General features: G+C 36.3%; 1 protein-coding gene across 1 annotated transcript in view; it reads left to right on the top strand.

Moving 5' to 3' along the window:
- The window catches only part of BAZ2B (bromodomain adjacent to zinc finger domain, 2B), a 324,998-nt gene that overhangs the window by 85,960 nt on the left and 220,547 nt on the right, over positions 1-18,491 (top strand). The window contains exon 2 of the mRNA XM_006880802.1: positions 12,273-12,315. The gene's annotated coding sequence lies outside the window, so the exon portion shown is untranslated. The remainder of the gene's footprint in view (positions 1-12,272; positions 12,316-18,491) is intronic.

Below are 18,491 nucleotides of genomic sequence, written 5' to 3'. Positions count from 1 at the left end.
TTTTAAATCTACCACAACTCTCCTTACCGAAACTGAGGAGGACTTGAAGTGCTTACTGCAGATGGTCAAGGACTGCAGCCTTCCATATGGATTGAATCAACATCAAGAAAACAAAGATTCTCACCACTGGGCTGATTGGCAGCTTCATGATAAATGGGGAAGAGATTGAGGTTGTTAACAGCTTTAGTTTCCATGGCTCCACAATCAATGCTTTCAGTACCAGCAGCCAGGAAATTAGAAGATAAATTGCATTAGAAATGTCTGCTGTCAGAGGCCTCTCCAAAGTACTGAAAAGCAACAATATCAGTCTGGAGACTAGGTGTGCCTGATACGGGCCATGGTCTTTGCAATTACTTGCTATGCATCAGAAAGCTGGATAATGACCAGAAATGATATAGAATTGATGCCTTTGAGCTGTGGTGCTGGAGAAGAGTATTGAACATACCATGGACTGCTAGGAGAACAAAGAGTTTCGTCTTAGAGAGGGTGAGACAGGGCTGTTCCTTGGAAGCTTCATCTGATGTACTGTGGACATGTTGGACAAGTAGGGACATCATGCTTGGGAGGGTGGAGGGACAGCGCAAGAAAGGAAGACCCCGATTGACACAGATTGATTCAGTAACTGGAGAAATGGGGTAGGTATGTCAGAGACAATAAGATTGGCACAGGATAGAGCAAGGTTTAGCACTGTTGTACATAGGGTCACTATGAGTTGCAGGTGACTTCACAGCACGTAACAACAACAACAATACTTACTATTGTCAACACTTTATTTATACTTGGTCCACAATCAATACCCATAGTAGCATCAGTGTATAAATCAAAAGACAAGTTGCATTGGGGAAATCTACTGTGAAGGACTTTTTGAAAGTACTGAAGAATAAGAATGTCAGTACAGAATAAAATGTGCCTGATGCAAGCCATCCTCTTTTGTTTCCTGTGCATCTGAAAGTTGAGGAGTGAATAAAGACTACCAGAAAAGAATTGATGCCTTTTAAGTGTGTTGGCAAAGAGTACTGAATATCCTATGGACTTCCAAGAGAACAAACAGTTATGTCTTAGAGAATGTGCAACTTGGGTACAAGGATGGTGAAACTTCATCTCACATATTTTGTGTATGCTATCCAGAGTGTGCAGTCCTTGGGAAAAGGATAAGCAAAAGAAAGGCCGACATTGAAGAAGATGGATTAACAGTGACTACTACAAGGGGCTCAAGCATGGTGGAGGTCTTGTGCATGGTGCAGGATAGGGCAAGGTCCACATATACTATTCATAGAATCATTATGTTCCGTAGTTAATTTGATGGCACCTAACAACCACAGTATTTCTTAGAGTAATTTGGTTATTGGATTTGATGAAACATTTATTTTACCTGTGTATTGTCGCATTGTTTAATTGCTTCATCTGTCAGCAGAGTGATCCTTTGAATTGGGTTTATAATTTCAGTCTTTTAACTATGGTATATGAAAACTCTATAAAGCTGAATTTATATTTGTCTTGGTTTTTTGTTTGTTCGAATGAGATTTTTCAAAAACATTCTTAGTAAGTAACAATTTATCTGTCAGTTTGGCTTTTGTTAGTAGGATTAAGATTCTGATTTTAATATGAAAAACAGTAATTTCTCAAAATTATGTTAAGTAATTGTATTTTAACTTACTTTCTAGTGATTTTTACAGCTATCTGTGTTGTTGCAATTTAAATAAAATGAGAATTTATAGATCTTGAGAGAAATAAAAATACAACTAAAACTGTAAGTGCAGTGTCTTTCATAAGTGCCACATATATTACTTCACACAGTGATTGGTTCATCTTTGTATATTGTGTATGTATGTATTTAATCTCAAGAATGTTCCAACATCAATTGACTGTGCTACACTCCTCTTCCTCTGCTGGATGCCCATATATGATTCTAAAAAGAAAAACTATAAACAAATGAGGAAACATTTAAAAAAAGTACTAATTAGTATTGAAAAAATATGGTGATAACATTTGGGAAAACACAGAGCTTCTACTTCTTAAAGGAAGTTCTGGTGGTCTATTGGTAAGAAGCTGCTCTGCAGGAGAAGGATAGGCATTCATTTCTCATAAGATTGATTTACTGTCTCTGAAAACCTGGAGGACATTATGCTGAGTGAAATATGTCAGTCACAAAGGGACAAATACTACATAATGCCACATTTATAAAACAGGACTGACATCAGGATTGGGGGCAATTAGAAGAGAGGGGACAAGTGATGTACACTGTATTGAAACAGATGAGGGAGAGAACAGTTTAAAAAGAATGTGTGATGAGGTATTATCTGCATGATGAAAGTCCAGAATAAGAGCTGCATAGTAAAGTAGTCTGAGGGGGAGGAGTAGAATTGTATAACAATGAAATAATTTTTATCTTTTTTCAAAGAGAAGCGAACTTGGGGGGGGAGCGGTGGACAGGGAGGAAAATGTGCAACAATGAATGAATGGGGGGAAAATAACAAAGAAAGAAAGAAGAAAAAAAACCCCAAACCACCAGAGGGTCAGGCAAGGGTTAGTTCCGATGCAGCAGCACACAACAACATACTCATTTGCCATCTAATAGATTCCAATGAATGATGACTCCATGTGTGTCAGAGAAATAGGCTCCATTTGGTTTTTTGGGTTTTTGTTTATTAATTTTAATAAAAGTTTACAGAGACTTTGGATTTCCATTCATTCATTGTTGCACTTTTCTCCCTGTCTACCCCTGCCCCCTAGTTCAGTCTTCTTTTTTGAAAATTTTTTTTAAAAAATCCTTTCACTGTTAAACAACTCCCCCTCCCCCAGTCCACTCCTGTGCAGCCTTCATTCTGGACTCCTGTCATGACATTAAGACTTAATTATATATCCCTTTTAAACAGTTCTATCCTGCATCTGTTTCAATGCAGTATACATTATTTATCCCTTCTTTTCTTAGTTTCCCCCAAACCCCTAGGTCAGTCCCACTTTATAATAGTGGCATTATAAAAAAATATATAATAATAATAGTGGCATTATGTTAATGCTGAGTGAAATAGTCCTTTCAGTTTTTAGTAGCTGATATATTTGATTTGTTTTGAGATTAGTGAAAAAGAGATTATTGAGCCTTTTCCTGAAGTGCTTCTGAATGAACTTTAACCATCAACTTCTTGATTAGCAGCCAAGTACATTAACTGTTTATGGCACCCAGGGATTGGTGGATTCATATCATTGTCTGTTTCTTCCAGTTGTATATGTGTATGAGCACTTTATTTCAAGAAGTTGATTGTATGTTAGTTTTAAAGATAACAGTTTCTATACCTTTTATTGATTTTAGTGTTATCTTGTGTGTTTTGGAGTTTATTTATTTATTATGTACTTTGTGTTTCACACTATTCTTCTTCATTCATACAGTGTTTGATACAATCATTCATATGCATTATGTTTTATAAGATCCAGGGTCTTCCTCTCCTGTGCTGTCCCTCCACCCTCCCAAGCATGACGTCTCTCTCCAAGGACTGGTCCGTCCTTGCAACATGCACAAAGTATGTCAGACAAAGCTTCAGAATCCTTGCCTCCAAGGAGCAGTCTGACTTCACCCTCTCCAGGACAAAACTTTTTGTTTTCTTAGCAGTCCATGGTATATTCAATACTCTTCTCCAACACCACAGCTCAAAGGCATCAATTCTCCTTCTATCATCCCTACACATTGTCCAGCTCTCTGATGCCTAGCAAGTGATTGCAAAGACCATGGCATGTATCAGGCTCACCTTAGTCTCCAGAGTGACATCATTATTCTTCAGCATTTTAGAGTAGCAGGCTTTCCCATCGCAATACGTCTTTTAATTTCTTGATTGCTGGTGCCAAGCAAACTAAAACCGTGAACAATCTCAATCTCTTCACCATCCACCCTGTTGCTGCCAATCAGCCCAGTGGTGAGAATCTTTGTTTTCTTGATATTGAGCCTTAATCTGTACTGAAGACTGCAATCCCTGACAGCAATAGAAAGAAAAATATCCCAGTAATAAATTGGGAAGAATATATGAAAAGACATTTCCTTAAAACAGACATTCAAATCAACAGCAGAGACATTAAGAAATGATCAATATAGGTAGCTATTGTGTTGTTAAGTACCATCAAGTTGGAACTGATTGTTAGCTGACTTTCTTGTGGGATTTCAAAGGCTGTAAATTGCATGGGAGGAGATTGCCTGTTGTGAATTTGAACAGCCTGTTTGGGTTGGTATTGCAACTAACTTACCCACTAGGAAAGAGGAAAATAAAAACAATAAATCAAAGTTCAAGAAGATGGTAAGCAACAAATGTTGATAAGGGTGTGAAGAGATTGAGACTCATACACTACTACTGGGAATGTAAAATGGTGCAGCCACTATAGAAAACATTTGGCATTTCCTCATAAATTTGAAAAGGGAAATACCGTTTTTGTACCAGCAATCTCACTACTAAGTATATATCCTAAAGAAGTAAGAGCTGCTACAGGAAAGGATATATCTATATCTGTACATCCATGCTCTTTGTATTACTATTCTCAATAGTTGTGAGATGGAACACTGTTATTTGTGATACACTTCATAGCATGCATGAATTTAGAAGACATTATGCTGAGCAAAATAAATCAGTGAGAAAAGAGCAAATATTGATTAAGACTTCTACTATAAAGATGGATTGGTGGCCTAGTGGCAAGAAATTGTGCTGCAGTCCTAAAGATATGCAGTTCGAGGCCACCAGCTTCTTCATAAGAGAAGGGTGGGCCTCCCGTGAAATTAACTACCTCTGAAAACCAGCTGGAGGGTCAGCTGTGGGTTGGTTCTGACTCTATAGTACACAACAACTACTGCTACTATAAAAGGCTAAAAAAGAGTTTACACATAAAATCATTTTTGTATGGTTATCAGGGAAAGTTTGGAAGCAGGAGTGGCATCCACTTTCTAAATAACTGCCTCAAGAAACTATGAAATGATAAAAATCAATAGTTGTAGATGGGCTTCAAGGCTTTTGTTCATAGTGTCACTATGCGTCGTCCTTGACTCGAAGGCAATCAACAACATCAACAATCAGAGAAAGGAGGGAGAAGAGCAGAGTGACAAATAAATAGATTATAAACACTTATCAAAATATGAAGGCCAGTATAAGAATTGATGGTATTTTATGAAAAAAAAAATAAAAAATTGCAAATATTAGGACCTTTGGGCAGTTTAATCTTGGATGATTTCAGAAATGCATGATTAAGCTATCCAGTATGATAACCTCTAACACATGTAGCTACTTAGATGTAAGTTAAAAATAATTTTAAGGCAGTATAATATAAAAGTTTTTCTTAGTCACAATGGCCTAAATAATTTTTTGTTTTATTATATTTTAGTGACAATTTATACATAATTAATACACATTTTCTTCTAAAACTTTATTAATTGCAATATCTAGTAAACCCTTGATTATACATTGCTTTTACTGTCAAAATGTCTATTATCTCTAAATTTTTATTCCTTTCTCCTTCCTTTCATGTTCCTGCTAACCATTCAAAAACTATTCAGTGTGTAAACTTTTCTTTTGTTTCCTAAAATAATTTCAAATAATATCCTTTTGCAGCTATCTTTTGTCATTCAGCATAATTTCCTAAAGAAATAAGAACTGCTTTAAGAAAGTACATATTTGCACCCATGTTTATTAAAGGATATACACAATAGCAAAAATACAGAACAACCCAAGTGATCCATCAATGGATGCACTATTAAAGAGACTGTGGTACATTCACACAATGGTGGTTGCTTTTTTTTTCATTTTATTAATTTTAATGAACATTTACAGAGATTTTGGGTTTCCATTCATTCATCGTTGCACTATTTTCTCTACCCTCCCCCACCCCAGTTCATTCCTGGTTTTTCCTCCCCTTAAAAGTCTGTTTTAATTGTCTCATTGCCACAGTGCTTGTCAAAGCCAGTTCTGATTAATCTCCTTTGTCAGTGTGTCCTTTGCCATTCCCTATCACTCCTCCCTGATAGAGACTTCACCCTGATTCATAAGGAAAAGGGGATGGCGTATTCTCTTAGCTACTTCCTGTTGAAAAGGGACGCTGTAGGTCTCTCACTACTCTAAAGGGCCCCTTTGGCAATAGGAAACATGCAGACTATTGTGGAAATTGATTTTGGAATTAAATGCACTGTTATCAGTTGTGCTTAGCCATACATCTTCATATCCTTGAAGGTATATCATGAAACTGTTGGAGCCTAGAAGACACAAATTAAACTAACAAGTTAAAAGTACATGAGTCAAAAATTAAAAGCAATAATATTCCAAGTAGAGGTTCTAACAGTGGCACAAATCAAGTTACAGAGGGAAAGTAGTTCTTAAAATAAAAGGTCTATTGACTAGCACTTTGTCTATTATAGTATAAAGGTTAGGAACCACAAGATGTAGAGGCTCAACTATGTCGTTTATTGTTCTTAAGTCCTGGAGCAAATTCCATCTAACCCTGGGTTGTTTTACAGCTCGGAAGTCCGCATGCAAGGCAGAGGTGAAGTAAGGAACTGCTTATGAGGTTTTCTGTCAACTCCAACTACTAAGAAATAGAAGAGTTGGGACCTCAGAAGGCTTTTAGGACCAAATAGTAGGCTCTTGTGTCCAGGAGAAAACGAATATACCTACCAGTAATGTATGTCACCCACAGCTCTTCTGGGAGGATCTAAATCATTGAAGCATCCTCCTTTGTTTCCGCCTAGGAGCTGGGGCCTGTCAGTCCTCTCAGCCACAAGGACCTGATGTGGGCCACCCTTGGCCAAGTGTCCTTCAGATCCACACTTAAAGCATGTGAGTGGGAGCTTCCTCTCTACTCCCTTGCCTATCTGTGGCTCTCATCTGTAACACTGTCTACTGAAGTGGCCCAGCTTTCCACAGTGGAAGCAATTCTGACCTCTTTTATTACCTTTGGGTGGCACTGTTTATGAGTAAGACTTCCTTTTCCTGACACAGGCCCTAAACTGGCAGTAATAGCTGCCCCAATAATTTTGGCCATTCTCTGGTCTTTTCTCTTCCCTCTAGATCCCAGTTATTAAAAGAGGGAAAAATTTTAAACAAATATATAACAAATAATTTGAACAATATAATCTTTTAAGCTTAAGGCTAGAAATATTAACAATATGATCATTTCTAATCCAGAGATACGTGTTCCAATGCAGTTCCTATTTTCCTTAAATGGCTTTGGTAAGAAGAATATTGTAAATGTGGGTACAGTTCCACTATTCCTCTTCCATGCCATGATATAGTGTTATTAGCATGAGCAGTTACTCTAACTTAAATTTTTTTAAAAAATTTAAATTTATTATTAATTTCAGTAAAAATTTACAGAGGCTTTGGATTTCCATTCATTCATTGTTGCACATTTCTCCTCTCCCAAGCCTCCCTCCCCAGAACCCTACCCTCTTGGAAAAGTAAAAGAAAAATTCTTTCATTGTTTTACACATTCACACAATGTTGTAAACTCTTCTTGAGAGAAGTTTTGGTCTCTTTAGGGTATATTCCCAGTAGTGGAATTGCTGGGTCAAATTGTATTTCTATTTCCAACTTTTTGAGAAAGAGCCATACTGCCTTCCATAGTGGTTGCACCATTTTACACTCCCACCAACAGTGACTATAAAGGTTCCAGTTTCTCCACAACCTCATCAGCATTTGTTGTTTGCTGTTCTGTTGAATTTTGCTATTCTTACTGGGCTGAGGTAGTATCTCATATTTGTTTTGTCTGGTGCAATTTTTTTTTTACTAGTTTATTTACAAAATTCGAATACATTGTTTTCAAGAAATTCTTTCAATTTCCCTCATCCCCCTACCCAACAAATTGTACAACCTCATGATTAAGTACTCGCTCTTCTGCTCTAGTGCAATTTTTAAAATATCTTCTGACATCCAGTTTGGTTTTTCTTTCTTCTTTGTCTTTGTAATGACCTTTTTACTTTCTTCATGGATGATATGCTTAATATCATTCCATAATTTATCTGGTCCTCGATCATTGGTGTTCAGTGCTTTAAATTTATTGCTAGGATGATCTTTTAATTCAGATGAAATAGATTGAAGATCATATCATGGTTCTTGTGGACTTAGTTTCATTTTCTTTCACCTCAATTTGAACCTGCACATGTGTAATCGATAGTCTGACCCACATTACACCCCAGGCTAATTTTTACTGCCGATATCGAGCTGCTCCAACAATTTCTTTCACAGTAGTAGTCAGTCTGATTCTTACACAGCCCATCAGGTGAGGTCCATGTATAAAGTTGTCATTTGTGTCTTTTAAAAAAAGTATTTGCAATGAATAAATAATTGTAAATACAAAACTCATTCATCCTATTTCCAGCCTCGTTTCTTTCACAAAGCCCATACTTTTCAACTCGCTGTTTCCAACTTTTGCTTCCCGGTCACTAGTTATCGTTAATGTATCATGATCCCATGTTCAGTCAATTTTGGACTACAAAACTTGGTAAAAATTCTCAGTTTCTTTCTCTTTGGCTCTAGATGTAGAGGGTGTATATTTGACTAATAGTCATATTAACGGTCTTCCTTGTATGTGTGTGGATAATGTCCTGTCACTCACAACATTCTATTTCAGGATGAAACTTGAAAATGGCTTTTTGACTCTTAATGCAGTGCCATAATTCTTTGTTTTTCATTCCCAGCAAAGTATACCATATGATTATGTGATTCAAAGTGGCCAAAGCTGTCATATCTCATCTCACCTAATGTTCTTGTATTTCATTTCATTTTTTATAGTTTTCAGTTTTCCAACATTCAAGCTATGTACATTTCACATTCCAGTTATTAAACAATATTTCTCATTGTTTTTCCTCATTTCAACTGACTTCTGGTCTAGGTTCTGCCACTATAGTATTACAACTATATGTGTTTCTTTAGTTTTCAAAGGCCTATTATTTGAGAAGTGGATGGCCACTCCTGCTTCCTAGTCTGTCTTAATCTGAGAGCTCTCCTAAAAACTGTCCACTATTGCTGACATTGAGCAGAATGACAGTCCCAGAGGACTTCATTTTGTTCATGCTAAGCCTATACCTGGATGAAGAAGCTGTTGTGTGAACAGAGCTAGGGAGCACTATATGGTTTAGTATTAAGAAAGGGGTGCATCAGGGTTATATTCTCTCTCCACAACTATTCAATCTGTATGTTGAACAAATTATGAGAGAAGCTGAACTCTCTGAAAAGGAATGTGTCATCAGGATTAGAGGGGGACTCATTAATATCTTGTATTATGCAGATGACACACCGTGCTTGTTCAAACGTGAGAAAGACTTGAAGCAATTTTTGCAGAGAGTCAAAGAATACAGCCTTCAATATGGACTATATCTCAGTGTCAAGAAAACAGAGATTCTTACCCCTGGACTGGTAGGTAACATTATGATGGATGGAGTAGAGCTTGCTACTGTCAACAACTTCATCTTCCTTGGACTCACAATAAATATTGTTGGCACCAGCAGTCAGGAAATAAGGAGACAAATTGAGATAGCATGCATTTAAGGACCTCTCCAAATTAGGATAAATGATGTCAGCTTGAGGACTACGAAACATCCAATTTAGGCCCTGGTCTTTCCCATCACTAGCCATGCATTTGAAAGCTGGACAGTGAATAGAGATGACAAAAGAAGACTTGATGCCTTTGAGCTATGGTATTGGAGAAAAGCACTGAACATCCCATGGACTGCCAAAAGAACAAACATATATGTCTTGGAGAGGGTACAGCTGGAGTGCTCTGTGGAGGCAAGGATGATGAAACTTCACCTCACATATTTCACATGTTTAGGAGAGGCTATTCCTTGGAGAGGGACTTGATGCTTGGAAGAGTAAAGATTTGGCAAATAAGATGAATACCCTGAAGCAGGTAGATGGACACAGTGACTGCTGCAATGTGCTCTAATGTGTCAGGATGTGTGAGGATGGTAACAGATAAGACAAGGTTCAAATCTGTTATTAATAGGGTCACAATGATTCGTATTCAGCTTGGCAGCACCCAACAATAACAACAACAAAATCATGGATATTAAGCAATACATACATGTAATAAGAATTGTTTGAACTGAAGATTATGTTAGGAGGCAAGATGGATTGCAACCTCTCTAAATTCTGGTGTTTTTTGTTTTGTTTTTTTTTTACCTGAATGAATATGGGGTAAAATATCTCTTACTTGCTTCTTGAGGGAATTATCTTAAGTATCTGAAGAAAGAATGTGTGAAAACTCCATTAATGTCATTAAGACACTATGACATGAGAAAGTAAGCTGCTTATGTCATATTACTTCATTTTAATGGAAAAATAAAATTAAAAAAATCTTAGCATTTTCCAAAATGAGGACTGAAAACACTCTATAAAAAGTGTGCAGCTGGCATGGATCCTGCTAAGTTTTACTTCTACTAATTTCTAAAGGGAAGAGTCCCCAGTCAACAATGTCTACAGCCCAGAACCAATTTCTATGCCCCCAGGCAGCCTGCACATAGTTTTATCAGTTTTAACACTGTCTTTCTCAGGGTTCTCACTATTCTATTTCTGGGTTTACCAATCTGTTGCATTGGCCACATAGAGTTCAGACTGTACTCAAGAGTATAGGATTTGTTAGAGTTTGTTAGAACTTTTTTATGGTTTTGTTGGGATTTGTTAAAACAAGTTACTATTTAGGTAGAAAGGAAAACACAGTCTTTAAGTCAGAATAGCCTCTCAGGCAGTGCTTCTAGGCTCTTTGAACTTTGGCATAGAGTGTTTAGGTGAGGTTTAAACAAAGCTTGGTCAGTCCTACCAATTTATTCTATCTTTGCCTTCTGTCTTCTCTTGGGCTCCACAGAATGGAAGTCTCTGGTTAGTTCTGTTTCATGTCAGTCTCATTCTTTGTTGCCTCTGCCTTGAGCTTAGTCTTTGCATTGTTTGACAGACTCACTACTGCTGCTTTTTTGCTATTAAGTAATGCCCATTTTCTGCACTTGAACCTGCTCTAATTAAGCCTAGCAGGATGGCAAACTGACTAATTCTCTCATTAGTAGTTTGTACCACTTGTTTGCATATTCCTTCTGAAAAGACATACCTCATTCTTATCATTAGGTTAGTCCTACCCAACCACATGGTAAAAATCAAGCCCATTTTGAACATTCAATCTATGACAACCTTAAGGATTATATAAGAAATACTTTAAGAAAAACTTCCTTTGGATTTGTGGTTTAGACTGGATTCTTCCTGGTGATATTTTCACATGTTAATAATTTGTAATTTATAAATCTTTTTTTAAAAAGCCAAAACTTAAACTCATTACTGTCAAGCTGGTTCTGAAGTGTAACCAGTTTCCAAAGCTGTGTAATTTGGGAGGAGATTGTCCATCTGTATTCAGTGGACCTGCTGATCGATTCGCACTACCTGAGAGGTGAAGCCTTTGGTCTAGCAGTACAATTCACTAAGCAAAGAGATTAGAATAAGGCATTTAATTCTATATTTATAGGTTCTCACGTTTTTACTTGTAGCAGAAAAGCTGCCACTAGACTAAGTGGTATCTATACACAGTCCCTGTCTTCTCTTTATATTTAATACATTGATTATTTGCTTACTTAATTGATTAATACATGATTCTCTTAGGGAATATTTGAAAACATAACATCTAACCTAAATACCGTGTAGTTTGTTTTCAACTATGTTAACCATGTGATATTACTGATTATAAACAAAAATGTGACTTAAACTATAATAGTTGTTGCTGTGTCATTCTGACTCATACTGACCAGAGCATAGCCTGCATAACAGAATGTTGAGCAGGATGCAGCCCTGTCTAATCCTCACCATCCTCACAATGGCTACTTCCTGTGCTTACAGGCTACTTCCTGTGCTTGCACCCATTGTTGTACCCACTTTGTCATTCCATCTCATTGAGGGGTGTCTCCTTTTGTGTGGACTCTCTCTTTTACTAAGCATTATGTCCTTCTCAGGGACTAGTTCTTCTGTTAACGTGTCCAAAATATTAAAGACAAGTGTCATAATTCTTTTCTCTTAGGATAAATTCTTCCTGTGTGTCTTCAAAGAAATTATTTATTATTCTGGTAATCCATGGTGTGGTCAATGTTCTTTGCAAACATCACAATTCAAATGCATCGAAATAGAAGTAATTGTTACACTTAGTTTTAGATTTTGTAATAACTTTATATTAATATGGTTATGAGATTTGGGAAGACAAAATTCTAAACATAAGTTTCTAAAATTATTTACTACAGTACGATTCAACTAATTGGTATATCTGTTTCCTTATTGCAGATTTCTCAACAGTGATGTCACAAGATTGACCACGTTGACCACAGTAAGATAAAAATTTTAATTATGTTTTCAAGGATGTTGCATGCTTTCTGAGAATATTGGAAGTTATTTATGATGCATAGAGCTAGAATGTTCTTTTTTAATGTCCAAGTGACCACATTTTAAATTACACAGGCTACAAACTACTAATTATTGACTTACGTACTTTAAATATACCGTTTTCAAGGATTTAAAATAGTGTTTTAATTAAAATTACTACTGCTTTATAATGAAAATTTTGTGCCTGATATATTAACATACTGCAGTTTGACTCACACAATGAATAACATAAGTTTGGTTTTTACATTTTGTGTGTAATGAAAACTAACAAGAACTAAATATAAATAAAAATTGAGACTATAATGAGTTATTAACATTATGAAAGTATATCCCAGTAAGAATTCTTAGACATGCTGTATAACTTTTCATTGAGAATCTTCCAAATAATGGAGAATTGCTTAGAAAATCATAGTCTAAGTAAATGATATTTTCCCCTTTAATTTTGTTTAAAATTTTAAATTCTACTTTATATAAAAAAGAATACATTATCTGAATGAAATCTTATCAATACTTTAATCCACAGTATTATAAAATTCTAACTAAAAGTGATGATATTATATATTTTTAAAACAAAAGAGAAATAAATTTAAAATGTTATTTATTAAAAAAAATGTTATTTATTAAATCTACTTATTCTGTGGATTTACTGAATTTTAATTATTCAGTAAATATGTTGTTGTTGTTGTTACAACAACAACAACAACAACGTAGTCTGTGGATTTACTGAATTTTAATTATTCAGTAAATATAGAAGCAGCAATTGTTAGAAACTTAAATTGATGAGTATGCCACTTGTGTATTTGTGCTAGCATTTTATTTCTAAATAGATTATTAAGGTGAATTTTTTAAAGATTTTTTTAAGAACACATTTTATTATATTTTTAAAACTGTGTATTTTATATTGATTTGCTTACAAAGTTTGTATATATTGTGTTTCACATTATTCTTAATTCACATTGTGTTTTGTACAATCATTCCTATGCATTATGCTTTATAAAGTTAATCACTGTTAGTCTATACCCATCTTTATAGGTCCTGGCTGAAACTTCCCCATTTCCTTTACCCCATCCCTCCACCTACTAAATTGTGCAACTCTGTGATTTTTGCCCCTTCCCATCCTCACCCCTCTGCTCCCTCCACTGTCCTTCCTGGATTCCCATACATGTTTTACTTGTCATCCTTCAATTTTTACAACAATTGTCTTATGCCATATTTTTCCTTAGGAACTCACTGAGTGAGTTCACTCAATATAATACTCTAGTCTTTCCTGTTACGTAGTATTTTTTAAAATCTTTGCTCCAGGCTACTGCATAGTATTCCATTGTGTGAATATACCATTATTTATTTCTCAATCCATTCCGTTGTAATTAGACATTTGGGCTATTTCTGTGTTCTTTTGATGGTAAATAACACTACTATGAACATTGATGTACAAATCTCCATTTGTGTCTGAGTTCTAATTTCCTTAGGGTATATTCCTTGTAGTGGAACAGTTGGGTCATACAGAATTTCTATATTCAACTTTTTGAGGAAACACCAAACTGCCTTCCATGGTGGTGGTATGATATTTACAAGCCCTCCAACAGTATATGAGAGTTCTTATCTCCCTACATCCTTTCCAAAATTTATTGCTTGCTGCTCTACTAAACTTTGCCACCGCTCCTGAGGTGAGATGGTGACTATATGTTGACATGTCATCATTTAATCCATTGGTGGTTATTACAGGTTTATCTGTTTTCTTCAGGGAACATTTAACTCTCGAATCTCTAGTTCTTTCCTTATTTGCTTTTATTCATCATAACTTTTATGCCCTTTTGAATGTTTTACAACAAAATATGGACATATTTCTATGGAAAACCTTCTGCTTAGTATCTAATCATTTACAATGAATTTAAAGTGAGCACTCGATTAAGGAAGTTATTGTTTTTGCTTGTTGGTTTATTTTTATTTTTAAAAATAAATGAAGTACACTAACTGCAATTTAGGGTAGATACTCTTTACAGTATTTAATTGCAACTGTCCCATCACTGTTACTAATTGCATTACTGTTACTAATGGCTGTTTACTACTTAATTTGTACAGAATAAAGCCATTCTATAATGATTTCAGTGTAGGCTTTTTTGAAACAGGTTACTGGGTTTGTGTTCCAAGGTTGTTCTTAGTGTTTCCCCCTCTAAAATAGTGATACTATATGTATTCCAGGAATGTTGCAAATATAAGTGAAACTATGCTTGTAATAGTCATTAGCACAGTGTTTGGTGCAGCCTAAGTTCTCTTGTCCCCTCATCATAGTCCTTATCTTTTTTTTAGGTCATTTGCCCAAAGTAACATAGTCTGAGTTCTTGGACTGAGATTTTGCTTTATTACAACATATATAATAAGAGAGACTTATTTATTCTTTTGGGAAGTCTTTGGGATATTCAGTATAGATTTTCTTCTGCCATCCTTATTCACTGTAGATTCAAAAAGTCCAGCCTGCAAATGCATAAAAAGTTATTGAAAAGACCATGTCTTGGATCAGATATGCCTTTGCCTTTAAATGGATATCCTTTCTCCTGAGCACTTTAGGGAGATCTTTGACAACATCTTTTCCAAATATCACATGTGTTTTTGTTTCTCGGCCATTTTTACCACGGGTGTTGATTCTGGATCAAAGTAAAATGAAATTGCTGACAACTTTAGTCTTTATCTGTCATGGTCAGTGCTAAGAATGGCAGTGACTAATAATTGTCCCCTAATACTGAATTTTCTTTTTCCAGTTATTCTGCACTCAACTCCAGCTAAAATAAAAGCGTCATTTCCCAAGTTTCCTTTGTAGTGAAGTGTAGGTAGTTTATGCAGTTCTCTGACTATCCACACACACACACTCTCTTACACACACTTGGTGATAAGAGAGTTTGGGGTTTTGTTTGTTTGGTGTTGTGGTTTTTTGGTTTTTGTTTTTTTGGCGCTTGTTTGTGTACCATCGAATCAGATCTGATTGGCATAGGAGGTGATTGCCCCTCCTTCTCCAGTAGAGCGTCTAGTGGGTTTGAACTTTGTGCCTTTGGGATTACAGTGCAGCTTCTTGCCACTAGGCCACCTGTGCTCTAAGAGAGCTTTAGTAAGAGTACACAGGCAAGGAACTGAGAGTCAGTTTCTCTCCCGATCAGTGGGTACTTTGGCAGTTATATAATTGTAAACAAGATAGCACATGTAAGAAACACTGAAAAGAGGCTAATAGCCAAAAAGACACAGTGGTATTTAATGAGGATGTTTAATGTTAACAAAATGGCATTTAGGCTTAACCTTTGCTGATTTTTATTGTACCAATATGATGGCCTAGTGGTAAGGAGTTGTGATGACAACTCAAAAGACATGCCATTTGAATCTGCAAGCCACTTTGTGTGGTAAGGAAGAGCAATCTCCAGTGCATTTATAGACTCTGAAAACCTGCTATTGGGGCAGGTATAAGTCAGTTTCAATCTGATGACAATGAGTGAGCGTTAATTGTTTTAGAAGATATGTTATTACATTGTACAAATTTCTTGATTGAAACTTATAAAAGTCCAGTGATTTTTCCCACTGTGTCTTATGTGGTAGTTGTTTCCTGTGATAGTAGCCGAAAAGTTGCCTTTTTTAAGCCAGTTAGCCTCTATTCTCGAGCTACCTTAGACTGCAGACACACGGTCTTGCAAATCATCAGCAGGTGTGGGGCTTGGATAAGAGAAAGAGTGCCTACCCTCCTGGGCAGCAAGACTTGAAATAGTAAAACCCTGGCATTGCTGTGGACAAATGGTTGCAAGGTATGTCTTGAGGTTTCTTGCATTTGTGCTGACAACAGTTAAAGGTTTGGCTGTTCTTGCTGGATGTTTGAAGGAGAAGCTAACTTATTACTGCTCTGAGTTAAACCTTCCTAGATGATTTGGTTAGAACCACTCTGAGGCAAAGTTTGCTCATGATTTGGATTTAACTGCTGAACTGAAACCAGAGTCTAGACTTATTGGGGAATTGGGCCTTGGAACTGTTGGGCTAATGCCTAGACTTGTATTGTGACATATTCTTTGCCTCCCCCACTCACTTCCCTAAAAAACCCCCTCATTGTTGGTGCCATAACTGTAAGTCTGAGTCAGCAATGAATTAACAAACCTCTGCTGTTGGGGCTCCAGAGGCACATGGAGCTGGGCTATGGGTTCTTTATCGGCTTTCTACTCGGGGGGGAGGGGGCGGCTAGGGGCTTTGCTATTCTTACTCCTTCTGGCTCTTTAAGAGAGATGCTCATGGCCCTATACCCTCATATCTGGTTTTCTCCTCCTTAGACATTTCCATTATTGGAAAGTTACAAAAATCAATTTTCCCCAAAACAACTCTATCATGTATTAGCTGACTTTTACTATTCAACTTTCGCTAATATCAAAAGTAAAATTATAGTTGTTGTTGTTATGTGCCGTTTTAAAATATCTTTGTAAAATATACTAACAATGATTAAACCATACAAATATCTTTGAAGAATTTCTATATTTAATGGTCACTATAAATCTGAAAATACTAATTTTAAATAAAATTTCTACTATAGTAAGGGAGCTCTGGTGACCTAGTGGCAAGAAGCTACCCTGCAATCTCTAAAGAATGTGGTTCAAGGCCACCATCCACTCTGCGGGAGAAGGGTAGACAGTCTCCTCCTGTGTGATCAACTGCTTCTGAAAACCCCCGAAAGGGTCAGCTATGGGTCTCTTCCAACTTTACCGTACACAATAACAACTATAGTAAGGCTATAAACTGTATCTTGAATATTTTCTAAAATCTGAATGTTTTGAACTGTATTAATGAAAAATTTCTGTATGGTAGTTATTTAAATTGTGTTATACTGATCCATTTTTCAGTATTATTTTAAAATGTATATATGAATAAGAAGAAATTCAGTATCTACTGCATTTCCACAAAAGGTACATTGTTTTAATATTAACACTGTTAGAATGATACATGATATAATATACACATGCTACATAGACTAACCTGAACTTAATTTGAGTAAATGAAGGCTTTTACTATTATAACATCGGTGGTTCAAATATCAGCTGTTATTCACCCAAAAATTCAAAATTAACTCCTATTTTTAAATCTTACTTTTTTAAAAAAGGAAACTTTAATGAATGGCCAACATACTGAATTTTTGTTTTCCACAAAATGCTGTGCCCTGAAAATAATTGTCTGAACACTTAATGGACAGAAATGATAAAATAATGAAAAAGTTCCATCCCAGGCATACACTATTCATGTGACATTTCCAGTTGTAAAATTTGGCTTCATTCTCCCTCAATCATGTGAAAATCCTTTCTTTTGATAATATTTTTTTATAATAGTCTAAACTGTAGTGGAAAAGGCAGAGATCATGCGATAACAGACCCTGGTAAATGGAAAATAAAACATTTGATGATGTATGTTTGCTCTGGAGCAGTTTTCACTGGGCCCGAAATCTTTTCCTTGCAGTAGAACTTTGCTCAGGTACATTGTGCTTCGTATGAGCATAGGGCTGCATTCAGACCTTCCTCATTTTGACCACTGCCTGGTCCCATAGTGATGAGGAGCCTTGGTCCATATTGATGGGTAGCTTGCCTGGTTTCAGTGGTGCCAGCCCATATGACATCTGGTAGTAGGACAGTACATATGTTCACTGCTCCTGGCCTCCTGAATTAACAGTCAGCCATGTCCTGTGAGTGAGGGATGAATTCATACGTGACTTGTCTGTACCAAGTACATCACGTGTGTTCTGTTACATTAACATGGACGGAAGATTCAAACACCTTGAATTGAAGTCAGGACAGAATGTGTGGGTGGAGTGTGCTGACCTTATTCATTTTAGAATCACGCCGTCCATCTCGGGCTGCACTAACTCGCACACCTCCTGCATTAGAGTTGGCTGCCCAGGGAGGATTGTGTTTGGGTGGGTGAAAAAAAGAGATTTGGAGAAAGTAGTTTGCAAATCAGGGGTGGAATTCTTTCAGACAAGGGCTTACTTTAGAAGCTTGAGGGTAGGTTTCTCAGTGTCTGCTCTGGGAAGCCAATCTCTGCATCACAGGCACCAAATTGAATATTAAGTCTGTTGATAAAAGAAAAACGAAATGAAAATCATAAACATGT

This window comes from Elephantulus edwardii, unplaced genomic scaffold (genome assembly GCF_000299155.1).
Source record: "Elephantulus edwardii isolate Elephantulus edwardi_28Jun2011 unplaced genomic scaffold, EleEdw1.0 scaffold00010, whole genome shotgun sequence".
Classification (NCBI taxonomy): Eukaryota; Metazoa; Chordata; class Mammalia; order Macroscelidea; family Macroscelididae; genus Elephantulus; species Elephantulus edwardii.
The sequence above is the reverse complement of the archived record's forward strand: the minus strand, read 5'-3'. Positions and strand labels throughout refer to the sequence as shown.